Source organism: Juglans microcarpa x Juglans regia, chromosome 5S (assembly GCF_004785595.1).
Source record: "Juglans microcarpa x Juglans regia isolate MS1-56 chromosome 5S, Jm3101_v1.0, whole genome shotgun sequence".
Taxonomy (NCBI): Eukaryota; Viridiplantae; Streptophyta; class Magnoliopsida; order Fagales; family Juglandaceae; genus Juglans; species Juglans microcarpa x Juglans regia.
Genome location: NC_054603.1, coordinates 25,020,171 through 25,037,861, shown reverse-complemented (window position 1 = coordinate 25,037,861; position 17,691 = coordinate 25,020,171).

Genomic DNA, 17,691 nt, shown 5'->3' with positions numbered 1-17,691 from the left:
AATTTAAACGGATTATTGTGGGTTGATTTCAGATTATAAGGGTTTACCCGTTATTGATTGTGTCTTAATAGATCAACCAATTATGACTTGAACTCATTTATATCAAAACCAAACCTACTAATTTCATGTCGTGTTCATTCTGGGTTCACTGGTTGTAGTACATATTGCCACCCCTACAGGTAAGGTCAACACAGGAGCTATGGTCAATATATTCTTCAACTCTTGGAAAGTTTGCTCACATTTCTTAATCCAAATGAATTTGGCACTTTTCTTGGTTATAGCAGTAAGTGGACTTAAAAGTTTAAAGAAACCTTCTAGTAATCTCTTGCAATAGCCTATAAGTCCCATAAACCTTGACTTCATGAACAGTTGTTAGACGTTTCTAGCCTAGTATCTCTTCAATCTTACTAGGGTCCACTGCCACTGCATCCTTGGATATTACCTGGCCTAGGAACTTAATTTCATCAAACCAAAACTTGCACTTAATAAGTTTTGCAAACAAATGGTGTTCACTTAGCTTCCTCTCCAACACCAGTCGTAGATGGTTTATTTTCCTTGGAATAGACCAAGATTTTGTTGATGAAAACCATCACAAAGACGTCCAAAAAGGGCTTAAACACCCTATTCATGATATCCATGAACGTTGTAGGGGCATTCGCTTGTCCGAAAGGCATCACCATAAATTCGTAGTTCTTGTACCTTGTTCTAAAGGCGGTCTTGTGCACATCACTCTTCTTAATCCTCAACTGGTGATAACCCAACCAGAGGTTGATTTTAGAGAATACTACTGCCTCTTGCAACTGATTGAACAAGTCGTCGATCAAAGACAATGGAAACTTCTTTATCATGTGGCACCCTATCTTTCACGTAAAGGTCCTGGCAAGGTTAACACCTAGGTTCCTTGATGGAAATGCACGTGTAGGTTACATATATAAAATTGAAACGGAAAAAAAAGATGTATAGGTGGTGACTAGACCTTGCAGTACTATAAGTCTAAATCACATTTCAAAAATCATTACCGTCATTCCTCATAGATATTAACTGAGATATACAGAGCCTAAATAATGTGTTCATCACCTAATGGGCGGTAGACCAGTTACAATTAGTCACCCCTTTCTACAAGGCTAAGTACAACTCAAAACGAAGCATAGCTATTATGACGGAGACAAGCCTTCATCCTCAAGGTTCATGAGGGTTTGACTCTTCTTCATCAAGCATTACTCTTGGCTCTAAATCTGCATCAAAATCTATGGTTCCGAAAACAAACCATAGGTAGGTTAGACAACTATGACAAGACTGCTAATGAGAGATAATGCTCCTGAAGATGCAATGAACATTTTCATGTAAATAGGGAGAGACACACATACATATGCCTGGCGAGGAATCACCATCTTTGGCATAGATACATGAATCCATAAATATAGCAAGGAATCACCCTCTTCATTAAATGCATATATATGTAAGCATGATGAGGAATCACCCTTTGAGGAATTACCCTCTTATTCAAGATATCATTCAAAGAACAAATATATAATATGGTGAGGAATCATCCTTCACTCCAGTAGATCAAATACATATCATCACATTGGTTTCCAGGGACAAAATAAACATCACACAGATGCTCATCACATAGAGAATCATCAAATAGACATTTGTCGCTTGATGGGCGAACAGGGGATAAGCCGCACACCATTATTCCTAGGGAAATCCCTTCTACCTGTCCAATCCTAGTGCAAGTTAGCTCATTTAAACCCTAATGCAGGTTGACTCTCACATAGAGATCACACGTTCGTTGGGGAAATGTCTACCTGAACAACCAACCCGAAGACACCGCCAAGTGATACACCAGGGGATTCTGCATCCCGACTATCAGGTGTGGCCAAGCACGATATCGCCCCACCCCAATCACTCACGGTGATTACCTCGTGGTGACGTATGATAGGAATGGTCCGAGTAACTTGATCCCATCCCATGAATATTTTTGCACGGTACACTTATTCACACAGAGGTACACATTGACACCAGGGTTGCGGTTTAGTGAAACACAAACACATTCAATGTCTCAAAATAAGGAAATGAAAATGAAATAAACATAATGAACATAAAATTTATTTATTCATGTACAAAATGAGGGAGATTACAAAATATGTAAATGCCTCTTACATACAACATTCATCCTACATTTTCCAATACTATCTTAGAAACTAACCTACCTCACAATGTTGGGTTCGCTAAATCGTTGCATTACTCCTTCCTTGCTCCCTTAGAAGAATCTAGCTCTGCAAGGTCTTAGATGTTTAAAATCTTAAAAGTGAGATTTTGTCTCATGTCCAAATTCCTTTTATAGGGTGAGATTGTCATATGTCCTTCTGACATATCTTTAGGGATGCTTGGATATGAGTCCTTGGGTCATACTTCAGGATGACAGAGATAGACAGCCAGGGCGTGGTCCACACTCGCTTATGGTCTGACAACTCCTCAGTCCTTCCTTGAATGATTGTTCTTCACGTGGAGTCAAGTCATACTTCTGAGTTTAGACGATATTACTCTCGAGTCTTACTCCCTTCGGCAAACCTACTACAGACGTAACCCTTATTGTGGACTGTGGGCTTCCGCATACAATACTACCACTCTTTTGAGCACTTTTGTGTTATTCCAAAAACCATGTCTAGGTTAGTCTATCCTAGACCGTTGCTCACCTTGGACGAGTAGCACTTGTCCTATTAGAGCCATCACCCTCTTTAGCTCCTCATTCTCGCTTGCATGGCACTCATCTCCAGCCCGCTTTGGGGCATATCTGTCAGGCCTTCTACAAAGTGCTGGCCTAACCACGTTTGGACTAGATGCACTTTGCAGCACCCACAACTATTTTCTCCGCCAATTTAATAGGGTATTCCTCATATTTCTTTTCACTCAACTCCATTGGTGGTCTGTCCCCTTGCACTGGCGTGGCCCTCGTATATCGTCACCTTATTCCATTATTGATAGCCTATATAAATTATAGGTGTCATGTTCTTCCTAACGAATATTATTGGTGCTCCCCAAGGGGATAAACAAGTTCTAAATAACCCCCTGTCCAGTAGCTCTTACAACTGTAACTCTTTAACTCTAACAGTGCCATCCTATAGGGCGCCTTGTGCACCAGAGTTGTCCCTAGATCCAACTCAATGGTAAACTGAGTCTCCTGGACAGGGGCAGTCTTGGGAGATTGTCAATGAAAAATTTTGGAAGTTCTTTGATGATATGTACCCATATCACTAACTTTGCTCCTTTGGTTTAAGCACTACCTATACAAGGTATGCTTCTACTCCATTGGCCAAGTTCCTCTTGTCTTGCAAGGTCGAAATTACCCTAGGCATCGTTCTTAGCCTACTAATTGCGAATACCATTCCTTGTTCCCCAGGCGGCAATAATGTCAAACTAGAGTAGGTTAAACATTATTAAATATACTTCCAGCACTCTTCCTTCTAGTTCTAGTGTGCAACTTAATGCTACCCATGTAAATACTACTACTTCCTTAGTTGGTAGAGCTACTGCTACACTTTGTTGCATAGACTCCATTTGTAAGCTACACATTTGACCAAATGTAGTAGATACAAAGGACCAAGATGCATTTGAGTTGAATAAGGCACATGCGTAGTACTCAAACAATGTGACTTTTCCTAATACAATCAAATACTCTAGCACTCATAACCAAGACTTACCATCCTATATGCATTTAACCTTAACCATGAGAGTTCATACTTGTAATCATGCCAGACTCTTAGGTCTTTGGGGGTTCCTTGTCCACTTCTCCTAGAGTCATAGTGTAAACCCGTGCTTGCAATGCATGCCTTTGGCCTGATCTCCCTCAAGAGGCAACATGCCTACCTCCTTAGACCATTCCAGGGCATACCCTAGCAAAGTGACCGATCTTTCCACACTAGTAGCAAGTGATCATGCCATGTTGACATTCTCCTTTGTGTCATCTATTGCACCGGTTGTACACAAGTGCTCGTCCTCCCATGCAGATCCTCATGGTTGCTTGTGGTCGCGCTCTAGATCTAGAAATGAATTCTTTAGGAGAACTTGAGCTGCTACCTTCCCCACTATAAGTCCTCCTCTTTTTCCTAGTCACTTATGTCATCAGACTACAAATCTCTCATTCCGCAATAGAGGCTACTTCCACTAGCCTTTGGAAGTTAGGGATTTGCAAACATGCTACTTGAGAATATATTTGCGACTGCCATCCATCTTGGAAACATTTAGCTCGCATATCTTCAGTAGAGATGAGGTGCAGAGCAAACCTTTCTAGTAGGGGTGTAAAACTTTCAGTTCGAATAAAAAAATCCAACCAAACCAGACCAAAATGGGGTTTGGTTGGTTTCAATCCTAATATATGGGAAATTTCAAGAATCAGTTTGGTCCCAGGGTGGGGATTTCACCTTGGATCAGGTTGAACTGACTGAATCATAATTATATATATATTTAAATTATTTTTATATATATATTATTTTATATAGTAGTATATAAGTGAATTATGTAATTTTCATCTAACCTATCACTATTGAAAATATAAAATATAAAATTATTAATTTGCTATCAATTAACTAATTTATTACATGAATAATGATAAATCATAAGTTTATAATATTATATGCAAAGATAGTATCTTAAGTAAATTAAAGTAGTTAAGTATATTTTTTGTAAGATACCTAAGTTGCAATTAAGTATGAAGTATCTATGGTAAATTATAATTATTCATTAACCATATATAAAATGTTTAAATTTTAATATAGGTCATTATGCATTAAACATCATAATACAATTTACATCATGTTAAGTATTAACATTATAAATATAAATATAATTTTTTTTAATGAGTTAGTTATATAATCCATATTAAAGAGCTTACTTAATTTTAATTTTATTAATTTAATTAATTTTGTGTTTTAATTTATTTGCCAAAAAAAGAAAAGAAGAAAAAATATGTTCCTAGCTCATATGGACCGAATTAGATTGACCGGACTGATAGCTAGCATTCGAATTCAATCTATAGGGGCAATTGGTCTAGTCCGGTTCAAAAAAGGGTGGACCAAAAGTTTTGGTTCGTGACCCCCATGACCGGACCAGACCGATTACACCCCTACTTTCTAGCTCCATAAGCTTGGTTGTGCATTATTTGATCGTCATGCCTCACTGGACTAGACTTGAAAATTCCCTTGCCTTTTATTTGCTAATAGGGAAGAATCAATAATCAAACTTTTTCTTATACTTTTGGAAGGTTACATCCTCTGTTGAACCTAGTTCCATGACGAGCAGTTGTTGTTTCATATCCCACCATATTGCAGCCTCTCCTTGCAGTAGGTATTGATCATACACCACCTTTTCGTCCTCAGTGCACTCATAGATCTCGAATGTCCTACCAAATTCGGTAATCCATTTCCGAGCCTTCATGGGTTCTTTGATTCCATCGAATCCTGAGTATCAATATGCCAGGAAATGCTCATACGACCAACATCTTCACTCGTTATGCTAAGGTTGAGCTTGTAGCTATTGCTCCACATATTTGCATTGTTGTTGTAGCTGTTGTTGGAAGAGGTCTTGCTACCATTGCAACATGTTTGTCATATGGTTTATGGTCTGGTTATGATGTAGATCTTGTCACCATGTGGGTACTCCTCCTCACACGCATCCTTAGGTTGCTCACTTTGGGTTAGTCTAGGGTGCACCATGATGACTCTTCTGCCATAGGACTAAAACTCATCACTTCTGCTTACTCCTAGTCCTCCAAAAACTCAAGTTTATATTCTAAGATCATAGCCTAATCTTTGGCAGTTGTTTCTATATAACTTATGGATTTACCCAGAACTGTAAAGCTCTGATAGCACTGTTTGTGGTTCCCTTAGCTCCCGCTTGCAAAAATGCTAGTTGAGAATGTATTCGCGATTGCCATCCGTCCCGAAACATTTACCTCACATCTCTTCGATAGAGATGAGACATAGAACAAACCTTTCTAGCTCCATGAACTTGGTTGCACATTGTTCGATTGTTGTGCCTCCTTGAACTTGCCTTCTATTGCTTCATGATGTCGGGGAAGAATTGATCATCAAACGTTTTCTTAAACCGCTGCCAGGTTACAGCCTCCATTGAACCTAGTTCCATGATGAGCAACTGTTATTTCGTATCCCACCATATCGCAGCCTCTCCTTGCAATAGGTACCCAACATACAATACCTTTTGGTCCTTAATGCACCCATAGATCTCGTAGAACCTTTAGAAGTCAATAATCCATTTCCCAGCCTTCATGGGTCCCTCGATTCCATTGAATCCCAGGTATCGACAATCCAAGAAATGCTCATATGGATAACCTCTTCGCTTGGTTGCTAGGGTTGAGCTTGTAGTTGATGCTCCATGTGTTCGCATTGTTGTTGGAGCTATTGTTGTAAGAGGTCTTGCTACCACTGCAACATGTCTATCATATGGTTTTTGGACTGGTCATGATGTAGCTCTTCTCACCATGTGGGTATTCCTCCTCACACATATCATTTGGTTACTCACTTTGGGTTAGTCTAGGGTGCACCATGATGACTCTTTTGCCACAAGACTAAAGCTAATAATTTCTGCTTACTCCTAGTCCTCTAAAAATTTAAGCCTATATACTAAGATCATAGCCTAATCTCTGGCACTTGTTCTTATGTGACTTATGGACTTACCCAGAGTCGTAAAGCTCCGATAGAATCGTGTATGGCGCCCTCAACTCCCACTTATGATGTGGCAGAGAAATGCAGTGCTAAGGATGTGCTCCATATGAGTCACACTACTAGGAATGTGCTCCATATGAGTCACAACCTTCGCCATTGTGACACTTATACATGATTTTATGCCTAACACACGCATATGAATCAATTTGCAAGGGAAACATAATAGATAAGATATGATTGAAACTTTTACAAACTTAGCATCAGAGACATTAATACAAACACCAAGTCAATATCATGAAAATCCGTTAAGTCACCAGGTCTGAAAAGTAACCGAAATCATTACACCCCATCGTGAGCTCACCAAAGTTTTCTTAAAACATGACAACTAATGTATCTAAGTGATGACAATGAATTTACGAGAAGAGTGATAGAAAGAAATCCAGGTAATAAAACTAACTTACCATGAAAGGAAAACAATATTTACTTCTGGGTATGCAATGCCTTAAGGAACTAGTTTGAATAACTTCATGCATGTTTTTAGATTCAAGCACGACGAGAAAGTCGAGCAAACAATATTGTTGACTTTAAAATTTTTAAGAAATCCAAAAACAGAACATTGTATTTAATCTAACCTAGAAAATTAAGAGCAATCAGAAATATTACAGTTTTAATGTAGTAAATGCCTTTCGAGCATCCCACGCTCAACATAAATCTAAAGCTAATAAACACAAGAACCCTAGGTTCTCTATTAACCACCTGTTCAACTGAGGATCCTAGGCCCTTTGATAAAAAGAAAAAAAAAATGTCTGAGGACCTGAAGAACTTCATTAACCCATCTTTAAGACATTGCTTTTAACATATGCACCATGGCCTCCCGTATAATGATTGTGCACACACTCTAGCTCCCTTCGTCACACCACGGGTGATGACTGCGCATGGGAGCTCATTAGAATCAACAATTAGCTTTGCATCCCCATCCTTGACCATATCGTTTTATAGCCTCCACTCGCATATCGACAACAACTATGATACAAGAGTGCTACAGTCTCGTCCCAGCTCGTTGTCGCTCAACGTCATCACAGGGGATATCACTCCATTATTACATTCTCTTAAGTGACCAAGGAAGTTCCATTGAGATAATGCTCCATCTTGACTCGGGGTTGTGAGACACAAACACACGCCCACACACCCTAATTAAAATAGTCAACAACCCTCATGTAAATATTAACAAAAATTTGAGATATAATATCATAAGGTTTTTATGGACATCCACATAAAATATAAGGGAAATATTTTTTCATAAATGTAAGAAGGAAAGTGTGATGACTAAGATTTTTTAGGCTTTTGTGTAAAATTATTGTTTTTAGGAAGCCCAAGAGAGTTTCGGCCCTTGTAAGAAATTAGGGCTCACGCCCCCAACTTAAGGTTTATGCATGGTGTTTGACATCCAATGAGGTTATGTATAGGGCTTGATGAACCTAGATGGAAATAAGGGAAAAGAGGTGAGAAGGAGCTAGGTTTTGGCTTACACTCCTATCATAAGAAAATCTAACACCTTTTTACCATGTGTCACGCATGCATGAAGATATTTGCTTGTGGAAGGAAGCCTTTGACACATGTCACTATGGGGAAAGAACCTTGAAGGAAATGATTAGGAATATGGGAAAGTGAAACTAAGAAAGGCCAAAGGTCATGGACAGCAACAATGGGGGAGCAAAATGGTTGCTTTTTGCCAAGTGTCTTCCATGCATGAAGGTAGGCAAAAAAGTTTTCTTGGGAAGGAGCAAGATCAAGCTTGGAATGAGGCTACACACCCAAGGCTTCTAGAAGAATGTTTTGTGTAGGAAATCCCTTGAAGTGGACGGCTAGGGCAAGGGTCTTTGTGCCTAAAAAGACCAATCACTTGTTTGTCCAAAAGTGTGGTGAAAAGCAAATCTTCTAAGGAAGAGTAAGGTTTCGGCATCCCACGCAATGCACACACACTTCACATGGCACTTGGCACACATGCACATTTGTAAGAGATGGAGGGAAATTTGAGTTTAATAAAAGACCCTTTAGCCATAAGATACATTGAATCAAGACAAGAAAAGAGAGGGCAAAAGAGGAAGTAAGGTTTGGATGGGGAGAGGAGGATGCCACATGCTAGAAGATATTTTAGGGTTTCCAACTTGAGCTAATGATGAGCTAGAGGAAGAAGGTAGTAGGGCTACATGCCACTTGGCAATCATGCATGAGCTTGCTTCTTGCAAGAAAGCCCTTGAGTGTCTATAAAAAAGGAAGAGCCAAAAACCCTAGGACCCTTTTGGCCATCTTTATGTTTTGCTCTTGTAAGTTTTGGTCACCCCTTTTTCTTCTAAGTATCCATCACTTTCTCACCATCCAAACAACCCATTGAGAGTAAGCAAAGTGAAGGGACACTTGCAAGAAGAAGACCTAGAAGGTATGAAACCAACTTCTCTTTTGTTACCAACACACATGCACAACTTCAAGGAAGAGAGGTCTCGATTTTGAGTTAAGTTCATCTAGAACTTATCCTCTCACACACGCACACTTGAGCTAGAAGAAGATAGTTCATGTTTGAGAAAAGTGGGTCACGACACTAGTAAGTAGTAGCTAGGGTTTATATTGAAGGCAAGTTTCGGATTCAAAGAAGGAAGGGTTCAAAAACTTGATTTTTCTTGGAAAGAAAAATGTATAAGAAATACTACACATGAACACTTGGTTAGGGTTTTTCTTGAGCAAGGATTCTAACTAATATTGTATATGATTTTTCAACTTGCTATTATTAAAAATACATTTCAGATTTTTGTAAGTATACCTTTAACTTGTACTTGGATATTTTATGCATATGGGTTGTGAACTTGTTAGTTGATTCGATTTTTGTATAATTATTCGGAATTTGATGTTCTTCCATGTGTTATGAACTTCTTTGTTATGATTATTTTAAAACATGATGGAAATGGTTTAAGGGAGATGTGTATGATATGAAAAAGGGAGTAAGAATGCCATGTTAGGGTTCGGTTTCTACTATGTTTGTCTATGCATGAATGGTTGTCACTCAAATGTTTTAGTATGGGATTAAATTGAAGAAAATTTTGTCTATAACCACACGGAATGGTTTCGGCCACCTATGAGAAATTATTTATTAATTTATGTTCAATACATTAAAAGATTCCAAGTTCATGATTATTGATTGAAATGCACGTCTACTAAGATAAGAGGTTTCAGCTAACCCCTTGAATGAAGCATGATCATTGGATTCTTAAGATTGAGGTGTTACGAATGATGTTTGGTTAGGTTAGGGCCCTATGTGTTTCAGTCCTTACAAAATGATGATTGAAATGTATGCCTTTGATTGGTTCATATTCCTTGAATTGTTATAAGGGAACATGTTCGTATGTTCTAATATTTTCAAGCTGTAACGGGTTATGCATTGCCTGTATGGATGCTTTATTTTATGATGAACATTTCGACATTCATGGTTATGATGAAGCATTGTGGTATTTCATGTGTCTCATGAAAGTTCTAAGTCCATTGTCTTGTCACATGCATTGGGATTGTGAAAACCCTTTTTGAAAGGAAAAGAGTCTTTTTAAAAAGTAATGTTCTTATCATGACCCCAAATACTAGGACGAGAGAATGTCCTAGTGGAACTTCTTTATCTTCTCATAAGTGTTTAAAATGGAGAGATACCCCTAGGTTGATGAAGTATCGTCGGCGGATCTCGAATGGTACCTAAAAGAAAAGAATACCGGAAATGGATCGCATCTAAAGCTAGTAGGTGCACTTATAGTGAAGGCGAAATGTGAGCTTGCCGTATATGAAAGAAGACGTAGTCACCTTGGTCAAAGTGGCTAATGGTTAATGCGGTAATTAGCGGGAAACACGCGGTGCATAGGGGAGCCGTAAGGTATCCAATGTTATGTTATGATATGATATGTTATGAGTCAAGAAACGTTACGAGCTCTCAAGTATGAAATGAAGAAAGCATGTTTTCAAAGGTCAAGGTTATGAAAGTCATGTTTTTATATAAAGTCTTTGAAAGGTCAAGAGCATATGTACAAGTCCATGTCCATGCATTTGTTGTTAAGTTTGTTGCATATGCTTATGATATCTATTGCAAGTTATTTGTTTACTTACTAAAATTTTTTGAAATCTCACTATTGTATTCACCCAGTATCATTCCTCACTCGGAATGATAGAAGCTGTGAGTGGTTTCGCCAACGCAAATGACGAAACGTAAGAGGACAATACTTCCTCCGGAGAGGATCGTGCCTAAGATGGTCATAGGCTCGTCTGAGCCTTCCATTTGGACAATCTTGAATCAATTGATAGAGCAATCACTGAGATAATTGAAGATATAGAAAAGTTTAGAAGGTCCCACAATAGGGACAAGGACCGGGCTTTAGAAAAGCGAGTGATGCCCGAGTCTCACTAACGATCAAGATAATATTATGGGACCACTTTTGGGCAACGATCGTCTATTTATGTTTTCAAATGTTTGGTCCTGTGTTTTGAGAGTTCTTTATAAACTCATATAAACTATGTTGACTCTTTTGGTTTTATGCAAAAGTATTAGGATCTTATGTTCCGATACCATGATTAAAATTTCCTTATAATTGACTTAAGTTGACTTTCCGCTGCGATATACTGTGAACTGTTAGCTATCAATAGGTGCACTGCATCTTATTTGTCATGTACGAGGGGTAGGTAACCCTGGTGTTGCATGTCCCAACATTTCAGTTTCTGTCAAATCCCAAGAGGGGGCTGAGGGTGCCACAGAAAGGTTATGAAAATCCTTCGAGCATTCTTTGTATGAACATTGTATGAGCTAAATAGCATGGATATCAAGATAGTGACATGGGGGAATACTAGATAACAAGGACCCTTCTTAATATGTACGTAAGACACGCATACTTCATGATCATTCACACATTTTGTAAGTATTTTCATGGTAGATACTTAATTGTTTAGTGATGATCTTTCCTAGGCTTGGTTGTTGTCGCGTTGTGTCTCTAGTCCGATTCTGAATTCTAGCATTCAAGTGCATGCTTGAGCTTCAACTTTAGGATATTAGGGTGAGAGAGAGAGAGATAGAGTTATGAGTTTTCAAAAATAATGACTATGGGTGAAAGTGACAATCGACGAGGAGAATAAAAAGGAAAAAGAGTTCTTCATGAATTCCTTGTAGCTTGCTGTGGGATTGCTTCGTTAGTTGGCAAACTCCTAACTATCTAGGTGTCCATTGGACTTGGGATGGTGGTATAATTCGTAATGATTTTCTCTACCGCAGTTTAGTAGCTTTCCCGAGTGACGGTTCTTCAAATGGGGTTAATCTTGCAACTTGCCATGGGTCAATATTGTTGTCCATGTAGCGATAAATTCCTTGTGTGGTCGGACAGAAGTGGTTCGTGACTGTTCTTTCTAAGATGTTGTTTAGGTGAAAAGAAGGAACTTGTGTGGGTACTTGGTTGAGACATTGTTTTTTAGCTCTCCCATGTTGCTTCTAGGCACTCCAACTTTCTAGGCGCTCACCTGGACTCGTATTGCATTGTTTGTTGATCACCCTTCAGTTATATAATTGGTCCTAGCTCACCCCTTTTTCTTTTTTCTTTTTTTCGTGTTGTGCTTTGCTTGCCCATTGTATATTATTTGCCCGTACCGCATATATACATGTCTATTCTTTGCTCGCCCACATTATTGCTTTGCCCAAACACTGAAGTTCTTACGTGAATTAACCACGATGCATTTACATAACCTAGTTTTCCTAAGCCTTACCTCACCTCACCTAAACTATGCCCGCTTGTTCGTCTAATAAAAACTTGCCCTTCGTTTGATATTGCCAGAGGCTATGGAGCTACATTGCTACTAGGAAAAGGGTTCATCCTAACGTTTGGATGAGCTATCACACCAATCTTCCCTTTAGGGTCAACATAATGCATTAAAAGTCTCCATATTCACTTGGAACATCTCATAATACTTTAGAGGAATGTTTGACAAGATTTGAGGAATGTATGTACTTCCTTGTAAACTATTGTGCATTGCAACATATAGGTTGATTGTTTTCTTTGCTAGGAGGTGAGCAAGAAAATTGTGGATGCAATCATTTGCTAAAACAACTTATAAGTAAGGTCGTTACCATTGGTGCAACATTCATCAAAGGTCACACTACTATATAGATTACCAAGCGAGTTCTCCACACTACAATTGCCATTGTGATCATCACTGGAACAATAGCCATTGTGCATTTATTTCTTGCATATAATACAAATAAAAGCTTGCAAGGTCTTATGCACAACCCTTAATGAATAAAATCCTTCATGTTGGACCATATGGTTTGTAAATGTAACATACAACACAAGCACAAGTACAAGTTATATAAAGTCTAATTAATTTAGTATAGATTACTACTTAGTAACAACAAGCACGATGAAAACGACATAGAATCAAACCGGTAGTATAAATAATCATTACAATACAATAACAACCAATAAAAGACATAAACTAGTTAGATAATGGATGTTTAGACAACTATGACAATCGGACCTGACACCAGATAGAATAAGAACTATTCTAAAGGGTAGTTAATGAACAGAACGAGGGATTGACACTCAGAAAAGATGTCAAAATAGAGAGAAAATTTTGACTGGTAAAATTTATTGATAAATTCAAGACTAACTTCTATGGCCCACGGGCTGAGCTCCAATAGCTATGATAGTACGAGATTATGAGAACTTTGCCCAAGAAGGCAAAATCTCAATTAATGCAAGAAACTAAAATACGTAATAAAATAAAAATCCTGCCAAAAATGGTTGATTTCAATAATGAGACATGGACCAAGAAGCATAAACTAGTGACCACGATTTGTGAGCCAAAAAGTGTTTTTCAAATTAGGGTCATATGCACGATTATGATACTCATAGATAAAGTTATTGTCAAAATACTGACATGTGAGCAATTCTACCCCAATTCAAGGAATCTTTATATTTTCAAACCATATTTGCACTGATATGCCATGTCAAGAAAGTCTAGCACTATCAACGTGGAATCTACCAACTCAACATCTTGAGATCAGAATCCCCCTGCTTCAACCTTCCCAGGTTGGAAAGAACTCACTCTTGAGTTCACGTCAACCTTGACAATGCATGGATTAGTTCATGTTAGCATCAACAAAGCATGGATTGAGGTGTTTGACGTTGAGCATGTCTGAGGTCCTCAGATGATTGGGAAGGCTCAACTTGTATGCATTGTTGTTGAACTTTTGGAGAATTTCACAAGGCCCAATCTTCATGGGTTAGCACAACCCAAACGAAATTGCACACATAAAAAAAGTACCTGGCAACAAAAAATTGTACTTATCATTTCCCTCATGGATTGCGTGCTTGACTTATCCTGTACTCCCAAAAAACGCACTTCCATCTCCTTTACATTAATGTTTGAGTGACCAATACGTGGAATGTGTTCCAAGTCAAGTATACCCGAAGGATTTTGCCTATACACAATCTCAAATGTGCTCGCCTGTGTATTCCTATTCTTGGACCAATTATAATCAAACTTTGCCTGATATAAGGTAAGATCCCACTACTTTGACTTAGTGCTGGCCAACTCCTTAGAAGGTTGCCCAAGCTATGATTCACCACCTTGGTCTGGTCGTCTTTTTGGGGATGGTAGGCACTACTAAAATTCAACTTCGTCCCATTTTCTCCCACAAACTCTTCTCGAAATTACTCATAAACTTTGTGTTTTAGTTCGTGGTGATGGCCCAAGGAATTCCATGCAGGTGAACATCTCCCTAAACAAGGATGGCTAATCCGTGTTGCGTCCATGATCTTTCTACAAGTTACAAAATGGGTCATCTTAGAGAATCTATCAACCACCACCAAGATTGGATCCATGGTCTGTTGGGTTCAAGGCAAACCCAAGAAAAAATCATGCTAACGTCAAGACATGGGCTATCAAGTATAGGTAATGGAGTGTAAAGTCTAGCATTGGTGAGGGCTCTGCTTGACCTCTGGCACACAAAACATCTCTCTACATAACATGTAACATCAACGATCAACTTGGGCCAATAGTTATCTGTTGAGATCAAGCCCAAAGTCTTGTCTCTCCTAAAGTTCCCCTCCCCATGTAACTCCCATATAATGTGCTCTCTCAAAGAAAAGGTTATCAAATATTAGTTACATCCATAAATATTTTTCCAAATGAAGGATCTTTTGCATATAAGTCTATGAAGGTGACAAAACCCGCCACTCTAGTGCTCATGGTAGTGAGGAGTGATACACGTTGACTCAAAGCATTTGCCACCTAGTTCAAACTACCTGACTGGTGTCTTAGTGAGAAACTAAACTCCTATAGATAGGCAACCCACTTGGCAAGTCGCCTACTTAACTTTTGTTGGCCATTGATGTACTTTAACGCCTTATGGTCAGTGACCAAAATGAACTCCTACACTACATAGTGTCACCAGTGCTTCAAGGACTGCACAATGTTGTAAAACTTCAAGTCATATGTGGAGCAACTTTTCTTGGACCCAACAGTTTATCACTGAAAAATGCAATGGGGTGCCCTTCTGAGCCCAGAACACTACCAATACCCACCTCGAAAGCATCAAGTTCGCCTTAATACTTTTTTCAAAATTAAGGAGTGCCAAAACTAGTGCTTCTATAATCTTTTGCTTGACTAGTTAGAAGCTGGTCTTTGCCTCTTTAGAACACTAGAATGTCCGATTCTTAAGGCACACTATGGTGGGAGTAATCAGGGTGCTGAATATTAGAATGAATCAACGATAAAAGGATGCCAATCCAAGGAAACTCTAGACATTGTGTAGGGTCTTGGGCGTTGGGTACTCCAAAATGGATTTTATCTTGGACTGATTTGGCCGCAATACCTTTCCCATAAATGGCCACAATACCTTATGCATAAACCTCATTAACATACTGGGTGCGTTTGACAGTCTAAAGGCATGACCATCCACTCATATAGACCATGTTGCATCTTGAATGCTGTCATCCACTCGTCTCCAATATGTATTCTAATTTGGTGATATCCGCCCTTAAGATCAATTTTTGAAAAGATCTTAGAGCATGAAAACTAATCCAATATGTCATCCAAGCAGGGAATTGAGACTCTATACATCATCATGATCCTGTTAATGACCTTGCTATCTACAAACATAGTCCACGAACCATCTTTCTTGGGCACCAAGAGAGTAGGAACTGCACACAGGCTCATGCTCGCCCAGATGTAGTTGCCCTCTAACAAGTCCAACACTTGGCACTACAACTCCTCAGGCTCTTTAGGGTTGAGGCAATACGCTGGTCTATTGGGCAAGGTACAACCTGGCACAAGTTAATCTGATGTTGTATATCTCTCATAGGTGGAAGACTAGGGGGAAGGTCCTTCAGCGGTAAATCATGATCAAATCCGCCACTGCTATCACATGGTACCAAGGCATACACCAACCCTTCTCCCTTTGCCTCCTCCCAGAATCTAGCCAAAGACAACAGATTGCTTTCCTTTCCAGCCTTTGGAGCAGAAACATCTCCCTCCCTACAAGGTGCTAGAATGAATCTTTTATCGTTAATGCTAAGGGAATAGGTGTTTTTGTACCCATCATGAACCACGCGTCGATCATACTGCAAGTGCCTACCTAACAATAAGTGGCAAACATCCATGGACACCGCATCACACCATGCATTATCAAAATACCTCTGGCAAATTGAGAAGAAGACAAAACACCGTAGGTCCACTTTGACCTTATTGCCCTTTGTTAACCACGAGAGCTTGTATGGCTTTGGTGACAGTCTGTTTTGAGTTGGAACTTTTGAATTACTTCTTCGGACACCACATTCTCACAACTACCACAATCAATAATCAGTTTGCACACATTCTCAGATAGTATAGGTTGTGTGGAAAATATTGGTTCTCAACAAGTCCTCTCTTGAATCACCTTTGAGAGTCAATAAACTTCTCATGACGATCAGGGTTTCATTACCATCTCCATACAAAACACCCCCATCATCATCTTCCTCTTCATAGATGGGTTCTCCATTGTCCTCAACATTCTCCATATCATCTTCGTTAATCAGAAGGTTTTCCCCTTCTAATTGTCAAACTTTCTATAATCAGTTTCTCAATGACCTAGCTCCTTGCATCTAAATCACCAAATATTTGTGACATTTGAGTTCTAGCCCCGTGTTAGCTGCAGAGTATGGCGAGTTTCCTAACAGACGGGCCCCCGATCAATCACACGAGTCCATCATGAAATATTTTTCAAGTCTAGTCATGTTATGTCCACGTACAATCAATTTAGTTTTCAATTCAATATTAATAAATCCCAGTAATCACATGAAACAAATCTATACTATCATGGTAATCTCATGAGACAAGAGCATCCTGTCAACTCCATGAGCCAAGGATATCATGGTAACCTCATGAGACAAGAATACATTTTCATGTTAATTCAATATGAGTCATGTTATCTTTCAAGTTAGATAATGTCATATCATTTTTTTTTCAAGTCAAGTACATGTCATGCTATTTGCCATGTCATGTTACACATATTGATGTCACAATTGCATCAATTCCATTATACTATCATGCATGTATATATATATATATATATTGTTCGTAGCTTAGTAGCTTGCTGAGATTTGTAAACAAATCTCACTTAGTATAGTCTCAACTATCATTCCCTTTTAAATGGTAGGCGATGTGTTAGTATCTAAAACCCACGCCCGGCATACTAGACGATGTTGAATAATCCATACCAAGACGACAATGAAGAACTGATAACTTTGGTTATCCACATTTGGATGTGATTCTAGACATCATTGTCGAGTTGCTCACGCAGCTCCACAATTTAGCACAGTAATTTCATTTCAAGTTTGTATTTATGGAGCACTATCTCCAATACTTATTAGGTTACGAACATGTTGGACAAGTGCTATAACCCTTTTGGATATCTAGTTATCATGTGACTTTCTAAAATCCCAGCTCAAGCTAGGTT